The following is a 15,916-nucleotide window of genomic DNA, read 5'->3' on the forward strand; positions in this document are numbered from 1 at the left end:
GAGCCGTCCAAAACGAAAACCCCCCCAAAAAAAAAAAAAAAAAAAAAAGACATGACTGTGCCAATTAATGTTGTGTTATCAGAAAATATTTGAAACTAAACTGTCTAAACTTCTCTGTATCTGAGTAAGGTTCCTCAAATTCTAGGACTAAGAATTTTTAAGTAAAAAATTAACAAAATTAATAAATGGCCTTATGGGCATCTAAACAAAAATTCTAATCATCTATGAGGAGCATACTATTAGATTGGTGTGAGATTTCAACAAGAACATTCTCATAGAGGAAAATAAACTAAGGCCTATAAAACCCCAAGGAAAAAGTGCCACCTGCGAATCGTATACACAAACGGCTGTTATTTTATATAAAGGCATTGACAGACATTTTTAAGCAGAGGAGTTTGTAAATATACTGTAGGATGACAGTGCGCATGCTAACACTTCTATTCATCCCAAACATTTCACGTTCACTTTTTATTTGTCATGTATTTTTCATTTGTATCTTTGATCATATATCTTGATTGAATTAAAAAAATTAGGACAGCATATGGGAAATCTTAGACACCATTAATCGGCCAAATAACTGAATGATAGGTATTCCAAAAGGCACAGAGACAGGTAAAGGCATAGAATATCTTTTTCATTATATGTTCATTGAAAACTTTCCAAATTTAGAGAGGCATATGAACATCCAAATACAAGAAATACAAAGGACATCAAGTAGATAAAACATAAGACAATCCTCTCCGAGATATATCATAGCCAAAATGATAAAAATCAAAGACAATATTCCAAAAATAGTTAGAAAGGGGCCAGCAGGTAAAGGAGCTGGACTCCCAAATGGCCTACTGTGATTCAAGTCTCAGACCAGGTAGCTTGCATTCTCATTTTCCCTTTTCTCTCAGTCTCTCTCTGGTTGAATTTTTAAAAAGTAAAAATAAAAACTAAAATAATAATAAAAAACAGCTACAGAGAAACACCAAGTTACAGAGAGTACTACCCAATTAGACTAACAGTAGACCTCTCAACTGAAACAATGTAGGCAAGAAATGGGAAGACATATTTGAAACTCTGAAAGAAAAATAATTCAGCCACGAGTATTATAGTCATCAAGATTAGCTCTGAAATAGGAAAGAGAAATAAAATAATTCCCAGATAAACAAGTGCTGAAATAATTCATCTAAACTAAATCAGCTCTTGAGGAAGTTCTTAAAGGGGATACTATACCAGGAAGACTAAAGGGAAATAAGTAGGAGTAAGAGAACACAAAACAATTAGGAAAAAAAAAAAAAGAGTAATGAAATGACAGGGTAAGTCCACACATATAGATAACATTGAATGTCAGGATTAAGTTCCCCAACTAAAAGGCTAAAAATTCAGATTCAACTATTTTACCCACAAGCACTTTTAAATACAAATTTACAATTATTTGATAAACAATTTTCTTCACAGATTTCAACTTCATATTTAGTATATAACCATTATCATTGTATAAAATTAGGTAACAAAGGAAAAATCCTAATGTTGTAAGTAGCTGAATCTTTCTTTGAAATGAATTTAAAGGAGACTAATATCAAGAACTTTGTAAAGCCTATGTCACCAAATCATTGACTTTACCATGTTTTCACTTTTAAAATCCCGTTTCAATTTTGTTTTATTTTTGTCTTTTTGAGGATGCATTTCTTTGTGCACAGTGCTTTTCTATCTTTTATTCCTAATGAGCTATTATTATGTCCAAGTTTACCTATCTCTAGTTGGGCTAATGATTGATACCAGGTGTATTTTCAGATTATAAACTCTTATCTCCCACAATCCCAAACATGAAAATAATAACTTTTTCTTCAATTGGCTATGTTAAGATTATCTTTGTTTTATTTTTATTTTCTTTTAGGGAGGTTTTTGCTATAGGACTCATGCACTTGCTGGAAGTCAGAGAGAAAGTGAGAAATCATCCCCCAGGGAGCATGGCCATGCCACAATCCCTTCCACTTCTCCTTTAGGGATTTTAAACACACAACACACACACACCCAGCATGAGTTCCAAGTTTTCAAAAAATCATCCTTATTCATTTATGAGACTTCTTGTCTAATTTTTAATCACTTTGTTTTTCTTCAGAACTGTATTTTTTTTTTTGAGAGATTTTCGCTATAGGGCGCGTGCGCTCGCCAGACAGACAGAGAGAGACATAGAGACAGAAAGCGAAAAATCACCCCCCAGTGGGGGATGGTCACGCCGCAATTCCTTCTCCTCCATTCTCCTCTCGGGATCTTGGGCACGCACGCACACGCGCCCAGCGTGAGTTTTAAGCCACTGGGTCCAGGACACGAACCGCGGTCGACTACGTGGGAGTCCAGTGACATAGTCATTACGCTAACTGCTAGTTCCCTTTAGAACTGTATTTTACAGTGAAAGACATCATTGATCATTCAATACATATTTCCTGAATAACCAGTAGAGTGAATTTTAAATGTTCACAACAGAAAGTAATGCTAAATTTTGAAAGTAGTGAATATTTTTATCTTTTATTTTATTACACACTGTATACATGCTTTTAAATACCATACTGTACCCTACAAAGATGAACAATGATTATATGTAAGTCATAAATTACAATAAATATTTTAAAAAGAAGAAGAAATACATGTTGGGCATGTGGGTGTATGTGCCTAAAATCCCGAGAGAAGAATGGCAGAGAAGGGACTGTGGTCTGGTCATCCCCTTCAGGGGTGATTTCTCACTTTTTGTCTCTCTCTCACACTCTCATCTCTCTTTAGCAAGTGCACATACCCTATAGAAAACTGAAAAAATGTCGCAAAATTAAAAAAATGAAACTAAATGAAATACAACAACAACTTGTTTAAAGAAATTTAACTTAAGGTATGGGACATTTTGAATAATTTGAGAAAGTATTGCAATAATTAGTGGAAAATTAGTTAAAAGTAAAACAAAGAAAAATTGAGTCAGAATGCTACCCCAGGTCATAGACAGTGATAAATACCCAATGGTTTGATAACCAACCACCAGGCAAACAATTGTTAAAGGTAAATATCAAATAAAGTTTAAAAAAAATTCTTTCTAAAATGAACCAAAAGCAAAAGCCAGAAAGACAGATTGCCTGCCAAATTTAAAATTTCATTTTATAAAGGCAACTATTAAAAATGTAGAAGATAAACTTCAGTTTGAAAAAGAATTTGTATCATATTTAATAAATAAAAATGCATTCTTCAAAATATATATATTGTTTTTATACATTATTTAGAAAATTAAACCTATTACAAAACATAAATATAGAATGAGAATTTTAAAAAGTGTTTGTGAATTATGGCTTCAGAATATAAGTGTCATCAATTTGTCAAGATAGAAATAATAATATAAGTAAGTAATAAAAATCTTAGGGTGGGTCCAGTCTTGGTGGAGCAGTCAGTAGCATACGAAACTGCAGAGCTGGATGCCACATGGTGATTGTGGGTTTGGATTCTTGTCCTGATTGGCCTGAAATATGCTGAGCGCACGTGCACATGTGCCCAAGATCCTAATAAACCAGAGGGCTGGGGAAGAGAATCATGGTGTGATAATACCCTGTCAAGGGCACCCTCCTGCCTCTATCCATGAACACACTCTATTGTGGATTAAATAAATATTCTTTACAATTTTTTTGAGGTAGAAAAGGGAGAGGAAGTGAGAAGTTTATCTGTATTTATTTCTTCAATCTTATTATGGAGTTGGGGGAGTCTGGGGGCAGACAGTATGAAGTGGCCAGCCCCAACCCATTTCTCCTCTTGTGTTCTTGCTTCTCCTTTCATAGAAGCTGAGGAGCTAAAATGTAGCCACTGCAGGATTCTTTACACCTTGGGAGAGCTAGATAACACTATAACACTATTTCTTTTCTTTTTCCTTTTTTTTTTTTTTTTTGTAGTTCAATGATGATTATCATTTACACATTCAATTGCTAGGCATCATTTAGATTGTAAAGAGACTTTACCCAGCATGATATACAGCTTAGTCCAGCCCAGTTGAGAATACTGTACACATCCTCATCAACACATAATAAACCGTATCTGCGCTTTAAGTGCAAATCTGCTGGGAGAAGATTTCTTCTCTGAGTAAAAAGATAAAGCTACAGAAGCAGATGACATTGACGCTGCTTTTCCTGCCTTAAGAGTGCCTGAGATCTCAGGAAGGGCCGCTGTCTCCTGTTGACACTGACTTTGGCAGGCTCACCGATGAAAGGACCCTGGGATTTTGGTGAACTTGTAGTGGCCCTGAGATATCCCTGGACTGCCTATCCCAAGAACGTTCTCATTTTTTATCTCAAGCCTTTGCCATTTAAAGCCTGGTTTATCAGGCTCTTGGTTATTGACGCCAAAGCCATCCTTAATTGATTCAAATTTTGATACCAGAAGGTAAGGTACTTTACATTACCAAGGAAGGAGCACAAGTTTTCCTTTCGTGGCGTCGGTATGGAGGTCGACAAACCTGTGTTTGATTCCTGCCACTGCCACTGACCAGCTTTGTCACCACGGCCAAATTACTTAACTAAGACTTAGTTTCTTCATCTTAACTCTGGATAATAATGTTACGTTTTAAGATTATTTTGCACATTAAAAGGAAATGTAAAAAAATAATGTATATACAGCACAGAGACTAGCATACAGTCCAATCTATTAGTTGCAGTTGTTTGTTTGTTTTGCTACAAGGGCATGCACTCACCAGAGAGAGAGCAAGTATCCCCCAGTGGGGCATGGTCACTTTGCAATCCTTTTTCCTCCATTCCTCCTTCCCATCAGGATCTTGGGCATGCATGCCCATCCATCTGATGTGTTTTTCAAGCCATCAGGTTGGGACTTGAACTGCATTTGGCCATGTGAGATCCACCTCTCTTAACCACTGTGCTACAAGGCCAGCCCAGTTTTAGCTCTCAAAAATTCAAAGGTCAGCTGGACACGTCAATAGAACACAAACGTGTGACTCCAGATTCAGAATAGCTCTCAAATGTATCCATTTCTTTATGCCAGAGGATGCATGTACACATGAGAGAGAGAGAGGGAGAGGGAGAGGGAGAGCAAGAACTTCCCCTAAAGGGCCTGGTCACACTGCATTCCTTTTTCTTTCATTTATCTGTCTTGTCAGGATCCTAGGTATAGACGAAGCACACCTGGCAAGTAGCTGCAGGGGCTGAGATTTGAACCAGCGGTCAATAACATGACGTCTGCTTGCCTCTGCACAGTGCTGGAGCACTCTCTGTGGAGCCAGTCCATCAGATGTATCCGATTGTATCCCCCCACTGCTGCCTCCTGAGACCAAGCTGCTTCAGATCTCACCTGTGTTATTACAAGCATATTTAAAAACCAGCCTTTCTACTTACGCTGCTGATTTCTTCCCATTGACTCTCCATATTGCAACCAGAATGGTCCTCCTAAAACATAGACCGGACCGTATTTAAAATCCTTCCATGGCCTTGCATTGCCAGTCGTCTCCTTAACAAGGCTTGAAACTTTCCTCCTCCTCTGGCGTCTACCTTTGCACATTGCCAGTCCCTTCCTACCTCACATTTTACATCCTTTCTAACCCTGTGCTTCCAAATTGGCTACTCATTGGCCCATTAAAACCTGCAGGTGTGTTTTATTTGGCACATATATTGCACTTTTTTAAAAAAGTTAAGCTAACATTTAAAATCAGGGAATTTCTCATAAAACCCCAGGTTTTCAGATTCTTTTGAAAAATTGGAATAGACCTTAACACACTTCTTCCCACTATTCTTGCACAGTTGTGGTATGTTGGAGCGGAACATAGGCTGTTCCTTTAGCGGGGTATTAGCTCTGGTTTTCAAGGATTGCACTCCCTGTGACATTAAGGCTGAATAGCAAGTCAGCAGCGCTGTTGTGGTTACATTATCTGTCTGCAATACTCTCCTTCAATTCTCCTTGCTTGGCCAGCTTCGACGTTTCATTGCCTCTACCTCCCCCCACCTTTTTTTTTTTTTTTCCAAGGAAACCCTGCACCTGCCAGAGAGGGATGGAAAGAGAGGGGAAATTGCCAAGGAACGCATGCACTTGCCAGAGAGAGATGGAAAGAGAGGGGAAATAAGAAAGCATCCGTCATGGAAGATGGTCACACTGTAATCTCTTCTCTTCCATTTCTCCCTCCCCACAAGATTTTGGGCCCGCGCGCACACACACACCCAGAGTGCTTTTCCAGATGCTGGGTCTGGGACTCAAGTCACACAGTGGGCCAAATGGGATCCAGTTCCCTTTATCACCATGCCACAGTCTGGCCCCACTGGCTTTGTTTTGATCATCACTTCCCCAGGATGATACTCCATTAACCCATGCATCATGTTGATATGACATCATAAAAGTAAAGAACTGCCCTACTGGGGGAACCTCATCTTGCCCAGGAAAGAAGGGCATGAGCTCCCAGGTAGACAAGGAAGACTGAAAGCAGAGCACGGGACCGCCCATCAGGACCTGTGACACAGCCCTGAGCAGAAGGGTGGCAGAGCCAACGCTCCTGACATGATGTGCTTTCCTGGGTCAGTCTGAAATTGGCTTCCCAAGAGCGGGTCCGTCCTGTTCTAGGTGCTGTCCTCATGCCCTTTGTGATATAGAGAGCCAACCGTTGATATTTAACTAAGTTCTCCGTACTGTGCTAGGAGTAGGACATGCATAAATAAGCAATGCGTAGTGTTTATCTTAAGCTAAGTACACGATCCAGTGGAGCAAACATGCACAAATAAACTACAGTAAAGTTATGAAGTGCTACCATCGAGGTGTGAATGTGAGGTAGAACAGTAGTGTGGTTGCAGGAGCGATGATTCGTGCTGAAGGGATTGGGGCGTGCTAAGAAGAAATTATGGGATAAATCCGTGAGATAGGCAAGCCTGTTGTCCCCCAGTCACGAAATTTCCAGAAGACCACCAAGGAGCCAATTCCGATGCAAGCACACAAGGGTCGTTTTAATCCGGGCTCAAGCCAGAACCCTCAATCGTCACCGACACAGCGGATCAGAGGGTTTTTATTTGGGCTGGGTTTTTATTTGGCTGTTGGAAGGTAGGTCGAAGGGTGCTGAGGAATGCACTCAGGCGGCTAAACATTGGCTGTAGATTTTAAGGAGCATAGTTGTCTTTTACTGATTGGTAAGAAAGTTACTTCAGGTCTCTGGTATTTCCTTTGTTTTTTATTATTGGCCAGCCCTGGTGGGGTGATGGTCTTATGACCTTCTCTTACGTGATCAGCTGGCCTACTTGAAATGGCACCGATTCTCAGCAAGGTGGGTTTAACAAAATGGAGTTGCCCCGTAAAAAAAATGGAGTCACTCTGGTCCTTCAAACCCACCATGACACAAAGCTGGAAGGAAGGCCATGGGGGAACGTAGCATCAGACCATCCTGACCCTACGGTGTTAAAAGGACTTAGTTAAAAGGGCGTAATAGAGTTCCCAAACAGAAAAAGCAAAATCTGTTAGAACCAAAAGAAAACATGGGCAGTTCTAGAGTTGTTATTGGACATTTCAATGCTCCTTTTTTACCCCAGAAAAATCACCCAGTCTTTTGTAAACGTAGTTTGTGCATATGTGAAGTAAGGATCATGCTGCTCTTTTATTCCCTCCCCCCCTTTTTTTTGCCAGAGGGCGTGTGTACTTGCCAGAGAGACAGAGAGAGAGATGGAGAAGGGAACACATCTCCCATGGGGAATGGTGATGCTGCGATCCCTTCTCCATTGCTCCATCTTTTTGGGATTTGGGGCACACATGCCTACACCTGCCATGTTTCTCAAGTCGCAGGGTCTGGGATTCAAAGTTGCCTGGGTGGGAAGCAACAGTCTTAGTCACCAGCCCAGGGATAATGCTATCCTATGCTTACTTTTTAGGGTTGCAAGAATCGAGTCGTGTGAAAGAACTTACCAGTCTTTCGAGAGCTGTACAAGTGTAAGATTTATCGCTTTCCTTCCACTTGAAATCAAGGTTTGCTTGTCTTGTCATCACACTGTAAACAAACAAGTCAACCAACTCTTGAATATTTGCTTTTTTGCTGGGTACTAGGGTAGATGCTAAGCTCAAGAGAGGTCTCAGAAAACATTAATGCTCTTGAGTAGCCACAGACTGTACAGAAGACAGACACTGGTGATTATGTTATGTGTAACATATATAATTACGTGTAAATGTAATATATACTATATATAATATATATTTGTATATATTACAAATAATAGCTTAATGTGAAAAGTTTTTTCTTGGTAGGGTTTTGTTTTTGTTTTTGTTTTTTTGGTTTTTGGGTTTTTTTTTTTTTTTTTTTTTTTTTTGCCCTAGGGTGCATGAGCTTGTCAGAGAGAGAGAAACAGAAACAGAGAGAGGGAAAGTGAGAAATCACCTCCCCGGGGATTGGCCATGCTATAATCCCTTCTCCTCCATTCTCCTCCCATGATCTTGGGCACACACACATGCCTGGTATGAGTTTCAAACCACCAGGTCTGAGACTTGAACCATGGCTGACCAAGTGGGAGTCCAGTGACATAACTGCCATGCCAACTGCTGTCCCCAATGAGAAAAGCTTTAAAACAGAAAGATGCAGAGGGCACCAGGTGTCACCAACACCTAGTGCTGCTTCTTTCGTTCACGTACTTGACACATGTACATCCTGTGTGCTAGACCTGTCTGGGGCTGTACCGAAGCTAAGACAGGAAAAGTCTCTTCATTTGTCTTACTCAAGTTCTGAGTTGTGTGTGTGTGTGTAGGAAGGGGGATGATTGCAGCACTCCGGATAATGGACAACTAAACAAGATCAAATCAAATAGTGAAAAGTTACTGGAAGGAAATAAACAGGGTAATATAATAGACACCAAAGAGAACAACTTTAGATTCTGTGGTTGGAGAAGGCCTCTTTGAGGAAGACCTGCAAGAAGCAGAGTCAGTTTGGTGGGTGATGGGGAAGATGGATGTGTCAGGGAAGATCGGGGAGAGCATTTGAGATGGAGAACCGCAAGTTGGCTACTTTCGTTATTCTACCGATTGGTGGTTGGGTGACTTGAACATGCACAAAGCATCTCAGGACAGAATAAAGCTCTGTGCAAAGTTCTTAGAGGGTGAGATCCCAGAATTCAGGAACATTATTCCAGTGGCCAGATAGGAGCCACATTTTTGGCTAGGTTCTGAGGAGGTGTAGGGGAGGAGCATCCCAGCTCCTACAAACCATGCTTAGGGGTAGTCACCTGGTCCTGTGATTTGGATAATGGATGGTTCCCCCAAAAGTTCATGTTTTGAAATTTGTGCCCCAGTGTAATAAGACCTCTCAGAGCTGAGACCAAGTAGCAGTGATTGGCTCATGGAGGCCTCGGTCTCATGAATGAATTAGTGATGTCTCATCAGACCTGGTGGGGTCTAGCTCTGTGAGGAGGAGTTCTGAGAGAGCTGGGTTTTTACATTAGGATGACAGCTGCCCCTGAGCCTCTTCACTCCCTGCATGTACCCGCCATCCTCTCTGCTTCTGCCTGCCATGCTGTGATGCTTGGCCATACCTTTGGACTTCCTATCCCCCAGAACCATGAGTCCAATAAACCTCTCTTCTATCTTTTTAATTGCCAGTGGGCATGTGCACTTGCCTGAGAGAGAGAGACAGAGAGAGAAAAAGAGAAAAGGCATCCCCTAAAGGGAGCTGCCCTAATCCCCTTCCTCCAGTCTCTATCCCAGTAGAGTTTGGGGCGTGACTGTTCAGGCACCCTGAGTGTTTTCCAAGGCACTGGAGCTGGGATTCCAACCACACTGGGCCTATAGGAGGTGGCTCCCAATGCACAGCGGTTCTATTCTTCATTAATCACCAGGGTCAGGTATTTCTGTAAGCAGCACACTAGCAGATAAGACATCTGGCCTGTGGGTACTAACCCCACAGGGCTTGAGGAATGACTTGGAGAGGGACATAACCACTTCCCTTGGCCTTTCTGAGTCTCATCACCTCCCACATCTCTTCCTCCCCTTCCCCAGCTGTGTGTATGTGTGACATCCTCCTAGGAGGTACTTGCATTTAAACCAAGATCTGGGAAGACTGGAAAGCTTGAAGACTTAACGGAATTCAGCCACGATGGAGACAATAAAGACACCCTTTGAAGCCTGGCTATGTTTTCTCGTAGGGATAGAGAAAAGAGGAGGTAAAGCAGCAGACCCAGACCAGGCTGGGAGCTCTGAAGATGAGCTTCCAGAGACCTGCTGGTCCCCTCCTCCCATGTTCTCTCCATAATTCAGGTTTCTGTCCTTCCTTGAGATAGCGCTTGGAGAAGGAAACAGGGAGAGGACTTCAGCCTTAATTCAAGCCTTTTGATTACCTGGGACAGGAGTGAGTTGGGAGGTGTGTGTGTTGCGGGTGCCTGCTGCATGTGTGTGAGTGTATGTGCACGTGTGTGTGTAGTTCAGTTTGGAGAGTGTTTTACATGAAGCCAAGTGTAGCCAAGTTCATTTCCTCCTTGGTCTGTCCCTTTCTTAGTAGTGCGGTGTCCCCTTCTTCCTTCTGGTGGTCCTTCGCACCGCTCCTGGATGGTGAGGGCACCGGCAGCGCCTTGGGGGCCTGGGTAGGCGCGCTGGGCACCCTTGGGCTCAGATGCCGGGCAGATGAGGTCACATCCTCCCCCTTCCCCACTCCTCCGAGGATGAAAGGCGAGAGGAGACTGAGATGTTTGTGGGCCGGGAAGGACCAGGCACCAGGCCTGGCATCTGTCCCCCGCGGTGTCGGGAAGGAGATCCAGGGGGCAGGGACCAAGGGTGCGGGGCGCGCAGCCCGGCTCTGGGCACTGGACGACAGGGACGACGTGCAGGGTGCCCAGGCGGAAACTGGGAGAAGTAGAGGGCCCTGGAACTGAAGGCGGGGAAGGCGAGGCCATGGGGTGATAGAAAGAGCAGCTCAGCCCCAGGCCTGGTCCCTGTAAAACAGGCCGCCATACCGATAGTGACCCATTCAGAGAAGATGATGACAGATGGGTAGGAAGAGGCCGGAGAAAACATCCTCTTGAAGAGGATGCGATGGTGGGGGAAGGAGGGGAATGGAGAGGAGTGGGCGCTCTGCTGCCTGGGTCTCTGTGGAAGCACTGGAGACTTGGAGCCCAGCAGTTGTCCTGGAAGAGCAGAGACAGCCCCTAGGGAGTGCCAGGGAGGAGGCGGTGGGCCCCTGAGAGGCGGCCTGCGGCCCGAAGAGCATTTAGAATCTATTTTTGAAAATGACCCACCAAGATTAAACATTTTTCATCCTAAGTTTAAATAGCTGCAAACAATCTATTGACTTTTTATTGATATTTTAAAATCTATCCAGTGAATGCCATTTGAGATGTATCAAATGGAGTCTAGCTGGATTGGATCCAGACTGTCTTCTGTTTAAAAAATACATGGGCAAACTCTTAAGAGTTGGGAGCTTTGCTTAGTTCCTTGTTCCTGGACTCCATGGAATTTTCTCCAGTCCTGTTTTTATGATTGAAAATATTTCATTGGCCATTCTTTAATGTTTCTCTGCTGTGAAAGTATGTATATTAAACGCTGCACACTGTTTCATAGCTTTACACAATATACATTTTTTCTCCTTTTTTTGAGAGATTTTTGCTGTAGGGCGTTTGCTATAGGGCATGTATGCTTGCTGGACAGACAGAAACAGAAAACAAGAAATCACCCCCCAAAGGGGATGGCTACACTGCAATCTCTGATTTCTTTCCATCTCTTCATGAGATTTTGGGCATGCACGCACACACACCAGGCGTGAGTTTCAAGTTGCCTGGTTAGGGCTCAAACTGCAGTCGACCATGTGGGAGTCCAACGCCTTAACCACTATGTCACCTGTGGGCACACCCAATATACATATCTTTATACATAATTATTAAGTAAAGGCTAAAAGTTTACTGGAAATGCATTTAAAATTAGTCCACATATCCATGGGTGAGAGTACTCATATGGTTTCAACATCAATTCCATTCTGATTTTTTATTTTTGTGGTTACTTTGTTCACATTAAAAATTATCTGGCAAAAGATGAGGTCTTATTATGGAATATCACTCAATTCTTTGAACTACTTTCAAGTCATTTGCTTAGAAAAAAATCACCTGGTGGTATATCATCAAAACTATTTTTATCAGTTAACGATAATAGGCCCTTCTTCCCTTTGTTGAGATAGAGAAATGAAAGCCACCTGACTTAACAATGAATTTGCTACTCGGGCGTTAGTGTTAGTGGCTTCGGTTTCTGGAAGCTCAACCAAGGCTTTACCCAGACACGTTAAATGATTTGCAGTTATACCTACTCTTTCACTTAAGGCAGCATGTGTAACCAGATGTATTCAGAGAGGTTGGGAAAAATAGAAATATCTTCCCATTTCAATATAGCTTTGTGAATACAACTTTGTATTCAAAAGCTTTTATTTTGTTAATTATTTTATATGTGTGTGTGTGTATATGTGTGTGTGTGTATATATGTGTGTGTGTGTGTGTATATATATATATATACACACACACACACATATATATGCATATCTAAACCTTGATGGTCTAGATTTATTTCACTCAATTCGAGGAAATGTTTCATGAATAACCAACCAGTCAAATTAGACTTAACTTTGGTCAGGAAGAATCTGACTTCATTTTTCAATGAAAAGAAGTATGTTTGTAGGAATTCTTTTAACAGCCTTGGCAGTACTGAATTCTAATTTGGAGGTAGGAGGACAGGAAGAAATGCCAAGGCGGCCTGCCGTGAGCTGGTCACCTGGATGACACACGGAGACCACCCCTTCCCACATCCCCACCGGGTTGCTCTGACTTGCACTCAAGGGACCGCCAGTCTCCCAGAAGCCAGGAACCTTGCACGACAGTGACATGCAGGAGTTGCTCGGTGAAAATGACCACCACTAGCTCCGTTCTGCTGCACATCTGAATTGAGAACAGCCCATCATTGGCCAAGATACGTCTTTTCTAAGGCCAAAGTTTGTCCTTTGCAGAAATACATATCGAACAGCAAGGGGGTCCAACCTGGTGCTGTGATTAGTGGCCCTGTGCCGACACCAATTCTTCAGATTTTGTCCCCTTTAAATGGGAGAAGGGAAATGGAGAAAGGAGACATAGAAGAAGTCCGTCTGGTGCCTTGATGGAAGGCGGCAAGGCCATCTTCATGGACCAACTTCAGCATAGCTCATCCAGGGGTTGAGGCCTGGACGTGGAGTCCTGCCTGGGGACCCTCCTTGTGATGGACGCTGTGTGGACAGCAACACGCTGCATCCCTCTCTCCATCGTCAGTCTCTTATCGGCCACAGATTCTCGAATCCTCCCCCTCCCCTCCATCCCCACTCTACCTGCCTTACTTCAGTGTCATGGTGTCTCGTGTGGACATCACGCTTCCAGACTGACCTTGTCGGTGCCTTCATATCCATCCCCCACACTGCAGGCCAAAACAGATATGACCACGTCACCCTCTCTGGATAAAGCACTTCATGGCTCCCTATCACCGTAGGAGAAAGTACAAATTCCTTATCATGGCATGAGAGGGCTCCGCCTGACTTTGTAGTCTGATCTCTTTCCTTTCTTTCTTTCTTCTTCTTCTTCTTTTTTTTTTTTTTTTTTTTTTTTTTTTTTTTAATTTTCAAGGGTTTGTGGACTCGCCAGAGACAGACAGAGAGGAGAAAGTACCCTCAGTGGGGTGTGGTGGAGTGTGGTCATGATATAATCCCTTCCTCCTCCATTTCTCCAGCCTGTCAGGATTTGTTGTTGTTGTTGTTGTTTTTGCTTTTATTTTTTGAGAGGTTTTTGCTATAGGGCGCGTGCGCTCGCCAGCCAGACAGAGAGAGACAGAGAGACAGGAAGCGAGAAATCACCCCCCCAGAGGGGAAGGTCACGCCACAATCCCTTCTCCTCCGTTCTCCTCTCGGGATCTTGGGCATGCACGCACACGCGCCCGGCGTGAGTTTTAAGCCACCGGGTCCGGGACACAAACTGCGGTCAACTACGTGGGAGTCCAGTGACATAGCCATTACGCTAACTGCTGGTTCCCCAGCCTGTCAGGATTTTTTTTTTTTGGAGAGATTTTCACTGTAGGGCGCGTGCGCTCACCAGACAGACAGAGAGAGACATAGAGACAGAAAGCGAGAAATCACCCCCCGAGGGGGGATGGTCACGCCGCACTCCCTTCTCCTCCATTCTCCTCTCCGGATCGTGAGTTTTAAGCCACCGGGTCCGGGACACGAACCGCGGTCGACTACGTGGGAATCCAGTGACATAGCCATTATGCTAACTGCCGGTTCCCAGCCTGTCAGGATTTTGAGCGTGCACACACACACACACACACACACACACACACATGCCCCTCTGTATTTTTTAAGCTATCAGGGCCAGGATTTGAACCCTGCTGTCAGCCACATGGGATCTGACTCCCTTAGCTACCAGGCCACAGAGCCAACACACTAGTCTGATTCCTTCTCTCTCCTCCCTGCCATGTCCCTGCAGTGAAAAGTGGAACTGTCCATGGTGACCTCCACATCTTAGGACCACAACTGTCCTGACTAGCCCAGGCTGAGGCATGGCGCGGCTGTGCTCACCCCCACGATGTGAAGGTGTGAGAAGGATGTAAGAAGTTCGCGCTGCTCCTGGTGGCTGGCTGAAGCCCCTGGCAAGGCAGGAAATGATGGTGATGACTAATCCTGTGCATCAGAGGGGAGTCATTGAACCATCATCTTTTACCTAATCAGCGGAAAGAAGTGAGATGCAGTCAAGAAAGAGGAAAGTGATTTTGAATACAAAGGCTCCCTTTCCAGAGAAGGTTGGGGTTAAGACACATTACACTCTCCCAACTCTGTGTTAAGAACATTGAGAAGTGAATACCAACTGTCCACTGAGGACCGTGACGTGTGTAGAGAGAGGCTTTGGTGTTCGGCCGGACACTCAGGGCCTCGACCGTGGCGGCTGGGAGCAGGGGCTGACATGGTACGTGCGACTAGTTCCACCTGCTGTGCGGCAGGATTTTTATTGTATTTTAGTCAGGGTCTCACTATGTTGCCCAGACCAGCCCCAAGCGTATGGTCCTCCCACTTCAGTCTCTCAAGTCGCTGGGCTTACAGACACATGCTACCATGCCCGATCTTCAGACTAGACCAGGAATTGAACCCAGTGCTCCCGTGTGGTCCCACATGTGAGACATAGTGTCATAGTGTGCACCACCACAGTGAGCCTTCAGTAGGCTTTTGTTTTTTCAATTGACTTCTTATTGAAGTGCACATAGCAAAGAGAGCTAGTTTGATGAATTTTTAAAAGCTGAACATTTGTGTAGCCAGTACCCAGATTAAGAATAGAGTCTTGCCAGCACCCTCCACCCCATGCCTACTAACCTATATCTGCACTTCTAACAGTGCGAAGACCGTTTTCTAGTTGCTTTTGTAGTTTATGTACATGCAGTCACACCGTACAAACTTCTCGTGTCTGACTTCTTGTATTTATGTGATGATCTGTATCATCACATACAGTTGTGTATTATTCATTCTCTTTGTTTCACACCATTGCATTCTAACAGGTGTGGGGGCAGGTGGCTTTAGGTTTTAATAAGCATGGGGCACAGCCAACTCTTACCTTGTGAGGTCGCTGCCTCCGAGAGCTTCTTTGTCCATGAGCAACTGGCTGTTTTGGACAGGTATAGACACAGGTTGGACCTTAGCAAGAAGGGAGGCTTTGGGGTAAACTTAGGAGGCAAAAGTAGTTGAGGCAGAGATAAGATTAAAGGAAAATGGGACCATGTCAGTGTTAAGCTCTTTAGGAAAGCAGGATAGTTTCATGGTGCTCCTTGTCTTCAAGCCAGGAAACCAGCACTGTAAAGTGAAGTTCTGCATGCTTTTCAGAATAGCAGCAAGCTTTGAGTTTTAGAGTATTAAGTGACAGGTATCTTTTATAAAATAAACTACCCCTAAATTATGTTCTTTTTTTTT

The 15,916-nt window shown here is 43.5% G+C and overlaps 1 long non-coding RNA gene across 4 annotated transcripts in view; it reads left to right on the forward strand.

The window, feature by feature from the left end:
* Positions 1-10,092, forward strand: part of LOC102480320 (uncharacterized) — a 112,314-nt gene extending 102,222 nt beyond the window's left edge. For 2 of the 4 annotated variants that reach the window (XR_001369950.1, XR_001369952.2), the window contains one exon: positions 5,126-5,278. This is a non-coding gene — a long non-coding RNA (uncharacterized LOC102480320). Of the gene's footprint in view, positions 1-5,125; positions 5,279-7,862; positions 7,957-9,969 lie in introns of those variants that run through there. The other 2 variants (XR_001369948.1, XR_001369947.1) reach the window with 2 other exon arrangements.
* The last annotated feature ends 5,824 nt before the right edge of the window (positions 10,093-15,916 follow it).

This window comes from Tupaia chinensis, unplaced genomic scaffold, assembly GCF_000334495.1.
Source record: "Tupaia chinensis unplaced genomic scaffold, TupChi_1.0 Scaffold150288_1, whole genome shotgun sequence".
NCBI classification, from domain to species: domain Eukaryota; kingdom Metazoa; phylum Chordata; class Mammalia; order Scandentia; family Tupaiidae; genus Tupaia; species Tupaia belangeri.